This window comes from Daktulosphaira vitifoliae, unplaced genomic scaffold, assembly GCF_025091365.1.
Source record: "Daktulosphaira vitifoliae isolate Bord-2020 unplaced genomic scaffold, ASM2509136v1 Scaffold_4, whole genome shotgun sequence".
Classification (NCBI taxonomy): domain Eukaryota; kingdom Metazoa; phylum Arthropoda; class Insecta; order Hemiptera; family Phylloxeridae; genus Daktulosphaira; species Daktulosphaira vitifoliae.
Window position 1 is genome coordinate 28,024,188 of NW_026099575.1, and position 14,727 is coordinate 28,038,914.

Genomic DNA, 14,727 nt, shown 5'->3' on the forward strand with positions numbered 1-14,727 from the left:
AAAGGCTACTCTAAAAGGTTTACAGTCTATTAAAACTCGTGTTTTTAAACTGAAAAAAAAAAAAAATTAATTTCTTTACATTTTATTTCCACTGGATTATTTGTGCGCGCGAGAGACAAGGGTACATTATATTACCATTATCGTTTTATTATCGGTGAACACCTTTTACTCTCCCGCTGTTCTTTCGATTTTATATCTCAATTAGAATCGAATAGGAAAAAACAATAGTATTGCCTTATGGCTGAGTGTGGTGTACGGGCTTAAAAGTCTGTCTTTGGAGGCTTCGGGTGGGTTTGATGCACTGCTATACGATCCGCCCCCCAGCCACCGTCGCCGACCATTTTCGGTACAACTCTAATTTCTCTCTGGTTCGTTTTGCGGTGGTGGCACACGAGAAACAATATATTATACGTGTACGTTCATATATCACACGTGGTGAACGTTGTGCGAAACAACGAAAACTTTAATGTTGGCGCACAAAAAAAAATAACACCGAGACAAAAATTAAAATAGTTTCTCTAAACACCCGAACAAAAACGGTGTATCGGACGCGTACTTTGCTAAAAAGTATAATCGCTTGAATTCCTCCTGAGGAATCTCAGCCGGAACTCACGAGTCGAGGTGTTTGTGATTTATTTCTTAAAATCGCTCGTGATGTCGGTGCGTGTAGCTCTAGTGTGATGGCGTATGGACCTAAACTTTAGGACCCCTAGTATTGTGCCCAGATTACGCCAAATAGTTTGGGGCATTTATTTGCGAGCCGCCGCGTGGGATGGTGCGGACGACAACGCGAAGAAACCGCAGCGAAGGAAAGGAAATTCTTCTTACAGTCTATAAATTCTCGATGAATTTACTATGTGCACGCCGCCTAGTTTTTCTCCGCACCGAAATATATTTTATTGTCCTGGCAGATCGCGTTTACAAACATTTATATGGAACACATACACGTACACGGCCAACAATTATTGCACATTCATTATATCGTCGGCCAATGCGACGTACACCCTCTAAGTTTTCTTAATCTTCGGACAATTTCCTTTTGTGGGTGGGGTGTGAAACGTGAGGTTATTATATTAGAACTATGCCAGTTGCGAAGAAATCTCCTTGTATTACATTTATCATTAGAGCTCAAAGTTTTTTGATCGGTGAACAAAATACCTTGTAAATTATCGCAAACAATAAACGCTTTCAATGGTGGGAAATTAAACTAAAATTATAACTATTTACGATTTTTGAAATGTTTTTGATTTTGAAATTGTATTCTTATTTTATATAAATCGACAATTTTGATTTATTTACTCGGTATATTTTTATTTTTGACGTTTATATTTATAAAAATATATTGACTAAAAGCGAAAGTGATTTAAAATTTATTTTTCATGTACAATGCATAATGCTCTATGCGTTCAACGTCTAAACAGTTAAATTATTGTCGTCAAATTAATATATTGTCAAATAAAGTGAGCGCAAAAACGGTATTATTCGGTAAAATTATCAAGCAACAAATGTATGTGTTGAATAAATGTATTCTAGAGTCGGGTTTGAAAAGTTATTGCCGAAAAAACGTTAAATAAACGCTCGGCGACACTGCGATAAGACAACCGTCGTACACGTAAACTACAATGGGATCGCCGTCGCGGTAATGGATTCGTGTGTATACATAATGAGTACTCTTTGTGGGCCGTGGTAAAAATGGGAGGCGCGATAGGAGCGTTTGGAAAATATGAGCGTACGAGTCAAAAAAATATCATACACTTGCATATGTACGAGAATTGTACGTGTTAACCACTACCTTAAAAGGGGGTTTGCTTTGCACTTTTTAACAGCTCCCCTCCTTCGATCTCGGTTTGGTAGATTTATTGCCGGCCAGATAAAACACTGTACGGTAAATCATAGTGAGTGTACAAAAGAAGTTCGTTTTTTTTTTTTAGTCTCGTTTTAAACGATTTAATTTTTTCTCTTCTCGGTCCCAATATTTTTTTACCCCTAGCGCGCACGCCGTCTCCAGATAAGAATTGCTCCACTATGCCTATTAATGTGTACACTTTTTTTCTCCATAGCCCTTTAATAAGTCGACAACGAGCCCGTATATATTATAATGGTCGGCCTGTTAGAAAAAAACTTAAAGACGTAGGTACGAGATTGGTAATCTTAATTGCCGGCCTTTTTACGCTTACCCTGGCTACGTGTCGAGCCCGGGAGTCGGTGGCCGCCGAGGGGGAGGAGGATATTTTTGCAAATGATAAACGTCGTCATCGCTTGGCCTGCACATTCTAAAAAGATCCTCAGCGACGGCAAGGCGGCAGGTCGACAACGCTAATGGAGTTCACTGTTAAAATAATTATTACAACAACTATATACCTTCACCGTCCACCCCTTTATGTACAAGGCGCTTTTTCCAACCGCCGCCGTTGAACATGGTAAACACCGAGATGCACATTAATCTTTCTCGGCCGTCGTGTCGCTTTCCGGCATTCCGGATCGTAATTCATTTTCGCCTCGCGGTTCGTTCTATACATTGTACGTACACACGCCGCTAAAAGAAAAAGCTAGCAACGCGAAATCCAACATGCACGTTAACAAACAGTAGTGTTGTATGTATACTTAATGGATAAATGGCGTCGTCGCCCCGAGCTCCCAAAACAGTTTCAGTCCTCGCGAGTCGTCTACATCATAATCGTATTTACCTCAACGGGACCAGAGCGTGTGTCGTAATCGCTGTTGGTAGACACCACTGGGATCCAACATTTTCCTACGGATTCATTCCAATAAAACCGAAACCGTTTACCGTAAACTCGGTGCGGTACTCGATGACTTTTAGGTTATGTGCTCCCCCTCCAGGTATCACGTCGGATCGTGAAAATCCCAATGCCACCCAGCAATTGGTTTGCTCGAACGATGGGCAGTCGAATCGAGGGCACAGTGATAATACGATTTTAGTAAAAACAAAATACTATTACGACGCCGCCGTTCAAGACGGGCTGGAGTTTGACCTGGACGAGTCATGGCCGCAGGACGCGACCACCAAATACTATAATATAATAATTTATCCATCTGACCAGTATGATTTATTTGACGCCTGGTGCCGGGCCCGCCCTTGGTTAACTCGTTCGGTATTTTTTTTTTCTCCGACGTTTTACGTACACGAAAATACTTAACGTTGTTTTAAATAGGAATTAAAACGAAAGTATCGAAGAGCATATCGACCGAGTTTGTTTTATTCAGACATAGGAACCGGAAATTCTGTACACATGTTTCGATTGCAATCGATGATCACAACGTTCGAGTGAGTACTACGCGAACCCGCTTTTTACTGAATTCCATTGCCTTTTAATAATTGACCCCGACGTCGGTGAAAACTTAGAACTCTGACCAAGTTGAACGGTATAATTGCAGACAAGTTCTGCGTTGTCAAATCGAGTGTAATGTATTACATAGTTACACCTATGGGCAAATTGTGCGTTTCCGTTTGGTCCACTCTGTACGCATTGCTCTACAAGAACGTCCGCATTATAATGAATCCGAACCCGATTAATAGGTTTTTATTGCGTGTGTGTTTATGTACGGTAGCCTTACGTGGCCCAACACTGTGTTTAGGCAGCTGTTCCCTCGACCGTTGCCGTGAGATCGTCGAGAACCGTGTGTCCCGAGGCCAACGTTATTATCAAACATGGCGTCACAGTTTTCGTTAGAATTCTCCGAGTGTCCATTAATTCCTAACGGAGTAATGTTGTTCGTGGGACATGTGTGTCACCTTCATTTGACTGATGTAAATCCAGTGGGTCGCTGCACTCGTATTAAATATCCGAAATGAAGTGATTGACAGCGTAATTAGTTAAATGTGTATCAGTTAAATAAAAAAAAAAACTGCGTTGAAATTGATTTCAGTGCTAATCGTTGTTTTAAATTGTTACCGCGACGGCATTATCGCTCCCAGTTAGCTATTTAACAAGACATCGTTTTTCGGATTTTAGTACCATCGTAATGGCCACTGGCAACGTAAACACCACCTACCTATTGAGACTGTACACGCGGGGGAAGTTTATTGTTAAAGCAACGTTCACACAGTAGTCGGAATAAAACCACCGATTTCGTTAACTCCGAGCGCTGATGTTTTGTTATTTGTACTTAACGTCATAAAATATCTGATTCAAACAGGTACTTAAAAGACGTTAATCGATTATACTGGAGAACTCGATGTTTAAAAACCTACCGAGTGTTCGGTTAGTTTTATTTACATCCGAATTAGTGGATAAACATTATGGTATTACATTGGCTATTAAGATTTAAAATGAGTGTTATCACAATGCATTAGAACAACCGCGTAGGATGTCATTCGGTAAATATTTACATACACGTTCACAGCGAATAGATTAAAAACAACTTATGGCAACTTTGTATTACATTACAATATTTAGCAAGTAAATAAATAAGCAGAGGTAGCGATTATCTTTAAACCGCATTTAATTTCACCTATAAGCGGAACCTATAAACTATATAGGTGTACGAGTGCAAAATAATAAATGACTAATATTTACTGAATACTAATTCGTTATTTACTTGTGGGCGATAATGAAATTAATATTAACATAAGAATTAAAGCCTGCAGCTCAATGTTCCACACAGATATACCAAATTATTAAGATATTATTATACGGAAAATGTATATAGTATTATTGTAATTGAGACACGATAGTAAGCCGTGGACGGGCTCACAATGGTTTCGGGAGATTTATTGTACGAAAGACACCCAAATAATTTACTTGGAAACAAATAAATTACAAGTACACGAAGGATAGGATGAGAATATTCTACCTATGTATAAGGAGGACCCCCTCCCGCATAAAACGCTGCTGGGTCCGGCGGTTGCGGGTTAGTTTTGATATTCGAGTCTAACTGCAAAGAGGAGCATATGGCTTACGGTACGCCCACGCGGCCGTCTTTCGAATGGCATTTTCAGAGTGTATCATTTCACCTTTCTATTATTCATTTTTTTTTGCATTATTTTGGTCGGCGAATTAATTTCCCGTTGTAGTACGAAGGGATCGACTGCGATGGGTAGACGGTATTATAATTTTTTCATAAGGTCTCATGTCTACCCACTCAATTTAGTGAAACCCCAGCGGACTCAAAATGGCTACAATCGTAGATTTCAATGTTATAGACTGCGTTTCGATGCAGTTTAAACATAATTTACACGAAACTGTAGGTGTGTGAGTTTTTTAAAATATATACGTGATAATAATACGGTATGCGAACCACACGCGGAAGAAGACAGTAACTCGCTGTGGATCAATACGAAGAAGTCAAAATTACAGTAATGTCGTATTAGAAGAAAAGCCCAAATAAAACTTATCTTACTATTGACAACGTTGAGAATACGTATCTTTCATTGACACGGTCGACACAAAGGAAACGACTATCTCTCGACTTTTGGCATTCATTTCGCTAATGTTTGCCGGGTGTGTTCACATGAAGTGTCGAACTCGTTGGCGCGCAATATTACGGTAACACGACACTCCGTCGATCGATGTACAAATAAATACTACTCTAATTGTTTTTATCAATCAAATGATGTCATAAATACAAGTAGAATTTTCAATACTGCAAGTAGTCCTAACCACAGGACAATGAATTTTTAAAACCAGTTTCCGAATATTGCTGAACACGTTTGTTTCTAGTAAGGACGTCTACTCGAGCGCTTATCTATTTCACACATCAATCATCGATAATATTTACTTTTTACGCGATTTTTTTGTCGTATCAGTCAGTGTACCGCGTGTCGTACGTATTGCACTAAACGATTTTCGTGCAATTTTAAACGAAGGATGTAATATTTGCCAACGCCTACGCTTGTCCTTTATTGTAATATCATGTGTTTAATAATAATAGGTCTGTTGTATAATGTGCATTTAAACTTTAAAACACTCGTACACACACACACACACACACGCGCGTTTATACATTGACCCGTCGACCATAAGTCATTTGCCGGCCACGGGTAATTTATATTGTAAATATGAAAGCACAGAAAACTGGTCTTGCGCGGTGACAAGACCTCCCAGTTTTCGCTATTCATTATGACGTCTATTTATTACACGCACACGCAAATTCATATAAATAGGACCGGCACCGCTTTAGCCTGCCACTGTATTATTATCGTTACAGTCAAAGCTTCTGAAATCCCCAAAAGTTTACTAAAGTTTCGCAATTAATAAAACGCTTGTACGGAATAATAAAAAAAAATAATGAACATCGATATATATATATATATATAAAAAATTCTTCCGCTTCGTAAATAATAATAATATAAATACGACAATAATAAAAAATAAAATCGCTTCGTACAATTGGCACAATATTACTACTCGATTTTTGTTTGAAGCGATCGCCATGCGATAATAATTATGTGGTTTGCCACGTGATAATTGTATGGCTGCTGTGACACTTTTTGTGCGTCAAACGAAAACTTTTAGAAGCGACTGGACGTTGAACCCACTCATATTTATTACTTGAATGCATTAAAAAAAAGAAATTAATGTCAGAGTCCGGTAAATATGTGCGTTGTTCTTGTGTGTTATTTAAAAACACGTCGATAGTAACAATTTTTCGATTAAATCGGAAGAGCTGTCCGCCATACTTTGTAATTAAAATTGAAAATTGTTTCCTTTAGACCTTTCTTCGGGTTATTATGTAATTTAACGCAATGAACATTCGATTATCTCTGGACAACAAGAATAATAATCGATTGGCCTTAATATCCACTTATCGACTGGTTTGTCTGATGATAATTTCGTATTGAACATAATAACACACGAATCACGCGCAATATAAACAAAGTAATGACAGTGCGGATGATTCATTACGGATACATATTTGAGTTTTCATCGAACGACATCTGTACGTATCTTACGCATCAGCGGCAATGTAAAGTTTTTTATTAACAGTGCGGTATCATACACAATTCAATTCGCCCAAACAATTTACACAAATTTTTACTTAAACATTTATCTCGTAGATTGTATAAGACTCCGCACAAACATATATTATAATCTCCAACGTATATATTAAACTGCAGTCGTGTAGAGTTGGGGTGAAATGCGAATACAAACAAGAGGATATTGCGTAACGTGGAGACGTACGTCTCGGGCGTCTAATTTAAAATTACACCGTTAGACGTCTGAAATAAAGTCGTTTAAATAAAATCGAGTTCAGTAAATTTCCAGATAACTAGCCGTAGTCTCCATTGCCTCAACGATGTGTCTCTATAAAAACAACACTGTCTCTGACGGGCAGTACGATGCACACGAGCTCTTCTCGCCGTTCAACAGAAATTGGGCAAACGTTTGTGACAAGCGATATTTTTAACGACGTTTTGCGAATGTCGTTTTTTTTTCTCGTCAAAGCGCATACACAGTCAGTTTGAGGACGATGAATTTCTATGTTAACATTTGATATTTGCTGGTGGTGTGGTGTAAAGTTTTCTGGAATCGCGTGTGACGCCGCAATTAATGTCATCGGTACTGTTTTAACAAACTGTAATGCTCTTGTACATAATTCGTCGATATAACACAATGCAATAGGTTTTTTTTTAATTACGCGCCAATAATCAACCGCCGTTGGGGAAGGGGTAAACAAAGTGTATCCATTATTGCGTGGTGTAATAATAATAAAAATATGATGTGATCGCCTACGAGGAACCCAAGCCCTGGTGTCTGTGATGCCTCTGCTACCCTCGCAACACACCTCCCCTCCCATCATAACTGCGTGGCGTCGGTTTATTGGCTTGACATTTGCGACGGCAACACGTAGTGAACACCAAATTCGTAAATACGTTTAGGCATTAAAATTATTGATGGAGTTCGAATGGCTTTACGTTATTGTCGTATCGATCGTCGCGCCAAGGGTATTAAGTGATTCGGCTGTGAATTTTTATTTTTTACAATATAGATGTTACCAACGTGTATATATATATTAGCTGACGGACAGCACAGGTGTGCCCCTTCTGTAGTGGCTACGTGCGCCTCCCCACAACCCTGTGCAACGGCCTATATCCCCACCCGAGTGCCACGAGTGTGTGTTGTTCCCAATTATATTATTGTAGTGTATGCCCAACTATTAAATAATAATATTATTCTATACGCATAAAACGCCGTGTACAGAATGGTAGCTGTCGTTCAACCGCCGCCGTTGTTGTTAATTTGCCCCAAAGCTTTGACTACAACGTCGTCGTCGATTACATTTTATCCGATTAAAAACGTGTACACAATATAAACATAATATATCGTTAGTAAAATATAATTGTATTCGCAGTGTTTGACTAAATATTAGAAGGGATCGCGTTTTATGTTTGGGGCGTTGGGTTTGGTGTAAAACTTAACTCCTCTTTATCTGTGTGCAACGGATGTTAATCTTGAAAAAATTATTTATATTTTTCTAAATGTTCAATTTTGCTTTATGTATTTTGCCTCAGAATTGTTACGTTTAATTAAATTCCGAGTTTATCCGAATCTGATTTGAGCTTATTCGTTATAAATGTTTGTACTATTTACATTAATCAAAAATTAGTTCAAATTTCAATAAAAATTACCAAATTCTATTAAACAGAAATTGGTAGACGTAGCCACTGACTATTTTAGAACATAATTTTTTATTTGTATAAATATCGAGGATACATTTAGATTAAGGAACATTTTAACTAGAAAGCTATTAATGACAGGAATTGGAACCTTTTAAAAAAAACCTATGAGAACTAGTTTAAAAACGTTTCTGACGAAGTAATTAACCTCAAATTATTTGTTTTAAGGAACTTTTAAAAAAACTAAAGCCCTACCAAAAACAGTTTTTAAAAGTTCATACAATGAAATAGTAAGTTATGTTATCGTGTAAGTCTAAATGACTCACAAGTTATCGTGTTAAAATATTAATAATGTTATTATCACGATAATAATTAGCAGTAGAAATCATAATAACATACGACTAATAACAGCTGTTTTATGGTGTTACCATAGACTACACGAAAAAGTAATCATATATTAAATAGGATGATTCTTTAACTATAGCCACTCGATTGTTCTTGAAAATAATTATTATTTAAAGAAAATTCATTATAATATTTTTGAATTGTATATATTTCTCGTTTTATTGTATTTCTATGGATTCTCAATAAATTTGTATATTGTATATTAAAGAAATTCTATAATATAATAATAAATTGCAGTTTATTAATTTTTAAGATACTTTGTTGACAAGGTGTTTAAAATAATAGTGTAAAATAATACTGTCTATGATAGCTATCTTGAAAAAAATATAAACAATAATAAATAATTTTTTTTTTATAATTTAACCCTTTTAGAACTGATTCTTAACCAAAACTCTTAAAAAAGAAAAGTTTAAGAACCCCTAATATAACCTTCATAATTTTTTATTTAAGAACCTCGTAAAAACTGGTTTTTAACAATCCCAAATGTTACAACCGCTGATCAATGATTTCTTTTGAATACTTAATTTTTTAAATTCATTTAAATTTGATAAAAATATTAGTTATTATTGAACACTATAGTATTCGATTTCATTCAGTTGAAATTAATATGCCAAATACTACCATGACTGCTTGTCCGTATTTCATATGGAACCTCATTCTTAATGAAAGGAGGACTTCTGGCGGGTCTAAAACTATTCGAAATAATACACGTGCATGTATTATATCATTCTAATTGGCTTCTATATGAACAAATAATATTTTTTATAGAAATAAATAATATAAATAGGTAGGTTATTGTTATAATTGTAAAGCGTTGGCGCTTAGGCGTGGGTGTGGCTTAAGTACTGGGAGCTACGCAGGCTGAGAGCTAATTAATATCCATATTTTTTCCCGCATAGCAATTGATTTATTATGTTTTTCTGTGCAAGTTGTTTGTATGAAACCTGCGCCGCCCGCAACACTGAAAATTCGACCGCATCCCTATGTTGAATTAAAACACGGTATACTATGTTGTATGACGGAGTTGGATCACAATAGTGAAAATATAATCAAACAATGCGAAATATTTAACACCGTTTTGTTCTTTTTCACTTTATTGTTTGCCAATTTTTCCACTCGTATTTCTTTCCATTTCGAACCAACCTATTCTATAAATTTGAACGCCTTTGCCAAATATAAACTTGATATTCGACCTAGTTACGATAATACGACATAATGACTGATGATTAAATCAGATATGATTTACGATTAAATTCTAGCGAACTTTAATAAGCAGTTAATAAGTATTATTTAACAGGCCCCGAGGCCTATTTGGAACACTATTTTGATTGTATCATACCTTTTACTTAAGAATATCCAGACTTATTGATAAAAGTCAATTTTTCGACCTTGAAAATGCAACTGGCATTATATTTAAGGTACTTTCAATAAGTAAATAACAGAAGATACTTTATATGTACATAATTGGCCGGCGGCGAGGGTTTTGACAAAAAGTTATTTTTTGTTGTTTTTAAAACTATCCATGTCGCCGTGTCGCTTTTGTGAATAGCATTAGGGTCAATATTATGCGAAAAACGAGCACTCCACTTAACGAGGGTACTGGTAATTCATCAACCGCCCAGAGCTTAGTATTTTTGTTTTGAATTTAATAAAAGGAAAATTTTATGAAAACTGTACAATGCATTCAAAATAGGCACTACTATAATATTATTTTGATGCAGTTTTATGGTTTTAAGGAGGCCAAACACGGACAGGTATTTAAACGTTGTATTTTTACAAGCAATATAATTATAAACATTTTTCTAAGGCCCGCCTTTAAACTTGGTTGTAATTATACGCACGGCTATAAATGAGCATATACTCTTTCTTTATATTGAAAAAACGCTTTTTTCTCTTGTGCCAACACTACAGCCGCGATCCCCTAGCCTTCGCCCACCGACCGGAAATGAAATTTGTAATTCAAATTATGATTAACGTGGAGGTCTATAAACGCAAACATTCATAACAAGCCTTAAAGCGACATTTGTCGCTCCAAGTAAAATGCAGTTTTTTTTTTATATATATGCCTAGTTTTTCGAAGAGTTATTACTCATAACCGCAATAGTTTTCTATCGAGATTCAAAAGATTTAATATATTATGTACAATAATCAATAGTCTGTTAATTTAGATTATGATTAAATTGCAATATTGTATGATATAATTGCACATGTATGTGTGTTTGTCTTTTCAATTGTCATCGGCATGCGTGCAGCGATGGCAGTAATATACAACCTCCAGGCTCGCGCATTATAATAAGTCCTCTATATATGCATATTATTAACGTATACTGTGCCCATCTCACTTGCTCTCACTGCAGTCTTCATGTGCGCATAATGTTCACGAAGAGGTAATTGTAATTCGAGGGTAATAAATTTTTGACTGGGTACGATAAATCAAAACTGTCGTGGTGACTCGTTCACCTATAGACCACCTCGGAACACTTGGGTCTCGTCATCTAACGATCACAGTTATTTCAATAATAATGTTTTTATAAAGTTGACATCGTTTAAATTCAATAAATACCGTTCACAATATCATATGTTTTTAAATAATTATTTTTAAGATTTTACGTTAAATTAATAGATTCTCAGTACTGAGAAAATAAAAATAATAATACATATGTGGCTTATTAAGTCATTAAATAACATCATTTAGAACAACTCTTATTATTATACAAACTGATTCCTTAAATTGGTAAACAGTAAATTATTTGTTGTGTAAAATAACTATATATGACGATAAATATTTTTTCCCTATTTTTTTTTTTTGGTCACAAGTTTGTTTTTTAATTTAATTTAATTTGTAAATAGTTAAATTGTTTGAAGCTATTAGTTGCTATTGATTAGAAGCTATTTATTTTATTAGCTGTTTTTAATTTTGTCATTTTATTTATTTTATAACTCGTTTCAATACTAATAAATTATGTTTCATAATTAATTACCAATAGAAAGAAACTGATTAATGATATTCATTAATGAGTATCGCGCCAGCTGGATATTTTAGTATTTGATTTGTGTATAAAAGATATTTTTATGTTTAATATATATTAACAATTGTATTTACAAAAAAAAAATAAAATATTTTTTGACTTTAAAAGTAAATTTATATTTGATTGGGGGGTTATTAGAGAAAGCTGAATAGTTTTTTAATATATGATTTATTATTATTCTGTCAATATTTCACGTGACTCTGATTAGCTAACTGGTTTTACGTATTTGTATAAAATAGTTACACCGTATAGATGAAAAACGCATACAGTGACAAATATGTTAACTATCAAAGTATTTTAATATATTATAACGCCAAAAATATATAATCAAATATGCATGAAGTTCATTGTACTTATTTATCAACTGAAATTAAATGAAATACGCATATATTGTATGGAGCTACCTGCAACGTGTTTTTACTTCTAATATATAATTTATGTCAGCGGTTATATGTTAAAAAAAATACTTTTTTAAGATGTATGAATTTTTACTATCTAAATAGCTATTAATAAAACAAAAGGCAAAACTATAAATTTAAAGTTAATAAATATGGATAAAATGATTTTTACCAGTTTAATTATGCATTATACATAATTACATAATTAAAATTATAAATAGTTTAAGATGGTCTTCGATTAAATCAAAAGATGCTCAAGTGGTCTATTAGCTGATAATTTATTGTATCATTAGGTATTGTGGGTACTTGAAGTGTACCCTTCTGTCAATGTTATCACTTTTTTAATTTTTCCTTATTCCAAAAATTGTCGTTTTTATATATTATTGGCACATTTGCCGAAGAGTTAACATAAGTGCAGCATAACTGATTGCAATCTAAGCCAACCAAGAAAATAAATCACATTGAATGCAATGTTGAGAGAATTGGATAGGATCGTAGTTTTGATCGGTACGGACGAGGCCTGAACGCAGAAGTGTTTCGACCAGTTGTAAACGAGGTTTTGGGGTTTCCGGTGATGACATCTAGCGGACTTAATAGGAGTCAACAAAAATTGATAAAGCAGTGTAGATGCCGCCACTTGCAAGTGACAGTAGGTTGATTGCGTACAGTAGTCGACGAAAGAGAATGGGAAGAGAAATGAACGATAACGCGACGGTGTTTTTATTTCATTCGAATGGGTGTACTTAAGTACCCATACCTAAGACAAGAAGACTCCGACAAATGGCTCGTTTTACACTGTGCCGTAATAAAATAGTTCAAGGAACGCGCCGAGACGGTTTGATTACTATTTTTATTTCCTACGCACCGTAAACATTTACTTGGGGTTACCGTGTATGAATGACAATACCGGTCCGTGAATACAATACGGCGCTTTGAGTAGGCAACAGTATGAACGCCGTGTTCATGACCTCGCGCTCATTTACATTCAAACGATTTGTTTATGAAATAAATATACAAACCGACTAGAATACTGTTAGCGGCTGTCAGTTGGTAGTCGACGATTAGTGTACAACACAACGTTCGATTTTAATTATAATTTTATAACTGATTATAAATTACACACATTTTTAACTCCTTTCTATCTATCACGAATATCTGACTTATATTATTTCGTTTTACCGTACTTAATAATACTGATATTATAACAACGTTAGATTAATAGAAGTTATAAGCGCTGAGTTTCTAATTAAAAAATAACAATGTTATCGGCTATTATTATTATTCCTACAGTGATGATCCGATCAAATAGCTATTTTTATACACTTATAGTTTATACTTCTAACCAGTTTAGAGCAGATAAAAAATTTTCGATTACTCATAATTAGTATTCATTCATTGACTCATTTAGTTGATGCATTTACACTAGCCGCACACATCTCCTGAGCCATGTTGTCTTATATAAAATAACAGACAATTATACGATTTTAAAAAGCTTATTCTATGCTCTCCATAAAATGTACATAAATGTATGCTAATTAAATATCCTAAATGTAAATTTGTAACGACTGATATATTACTATTGTTGAAAGAATTATTAATTTGTAGTTTTTAGTGAAAGCCATTTATCTAATTGAATACTTTAAGAGACGTGCGAGTGTGCCTAGAAAGTAATTCATTTTATCTTATTAAATATGACTACATCGTTTAGTGCGATGTCTGGTAAAAATAACTTGTGTTTAATATGTAGAATAGGTACACTTAATCATGACCATTTATTTTTATTGCTCATTTACACGTCGTAAACCATTTGAGAGACCGTAGGGGTGTCTGTTATTGTCAAAATAATGGCATTTTAATAATCCCTATATTAATTTCACCTTTTATACGTAGATTCGAAACTCTCAAACGGTAGGGTAAATTTTATTGTCTTGGCGGACACGCAATAAAATACGGTTTACAAACCATAAACCTGATTTTATAGATGTGTGTGTGTGTGTATAGTGTACAGATACGCGCTCACGCTTATAAGACATTCGTGGGGTATAAAGAATAAACATCTTTCAGACAATTATATTGGCTCTTAAATGAGAGTAAAAAATACCAGGGGAGGAGTGAGACGGAGGATGCCATCATGATAAAACCGGCCATAAATCAAAATGGCCTCAGCCATCTGGCGCAGTGGCACGGAGAAGATCCCCGGCTGCGCGATTGCTTCTACACGTTCCATCATGGCCGAAATGCACACCATCAACATAGTCCTTTTTTTAGAAAACGCAAAAAACGCATTTTATTTCTGTGTTCGTAAACAGAATTTGCC

The 14,727-nt window shown here is 35.1% G+C and overlaps 1 protein-coding gene across 2 annotated transcripts in view; it reads left to right on the forward strand.

Moving 5' to 3' along the window:
- Nucleotides 1-14,727, forward strand: part of LOC126906058 (homeotic protein ultrabithorax-like) — a 77,618-nt gene that overhangs the window by 14,442 nt on the left and 48,449 nt on the right. The window lies entirely within an intron of this gene.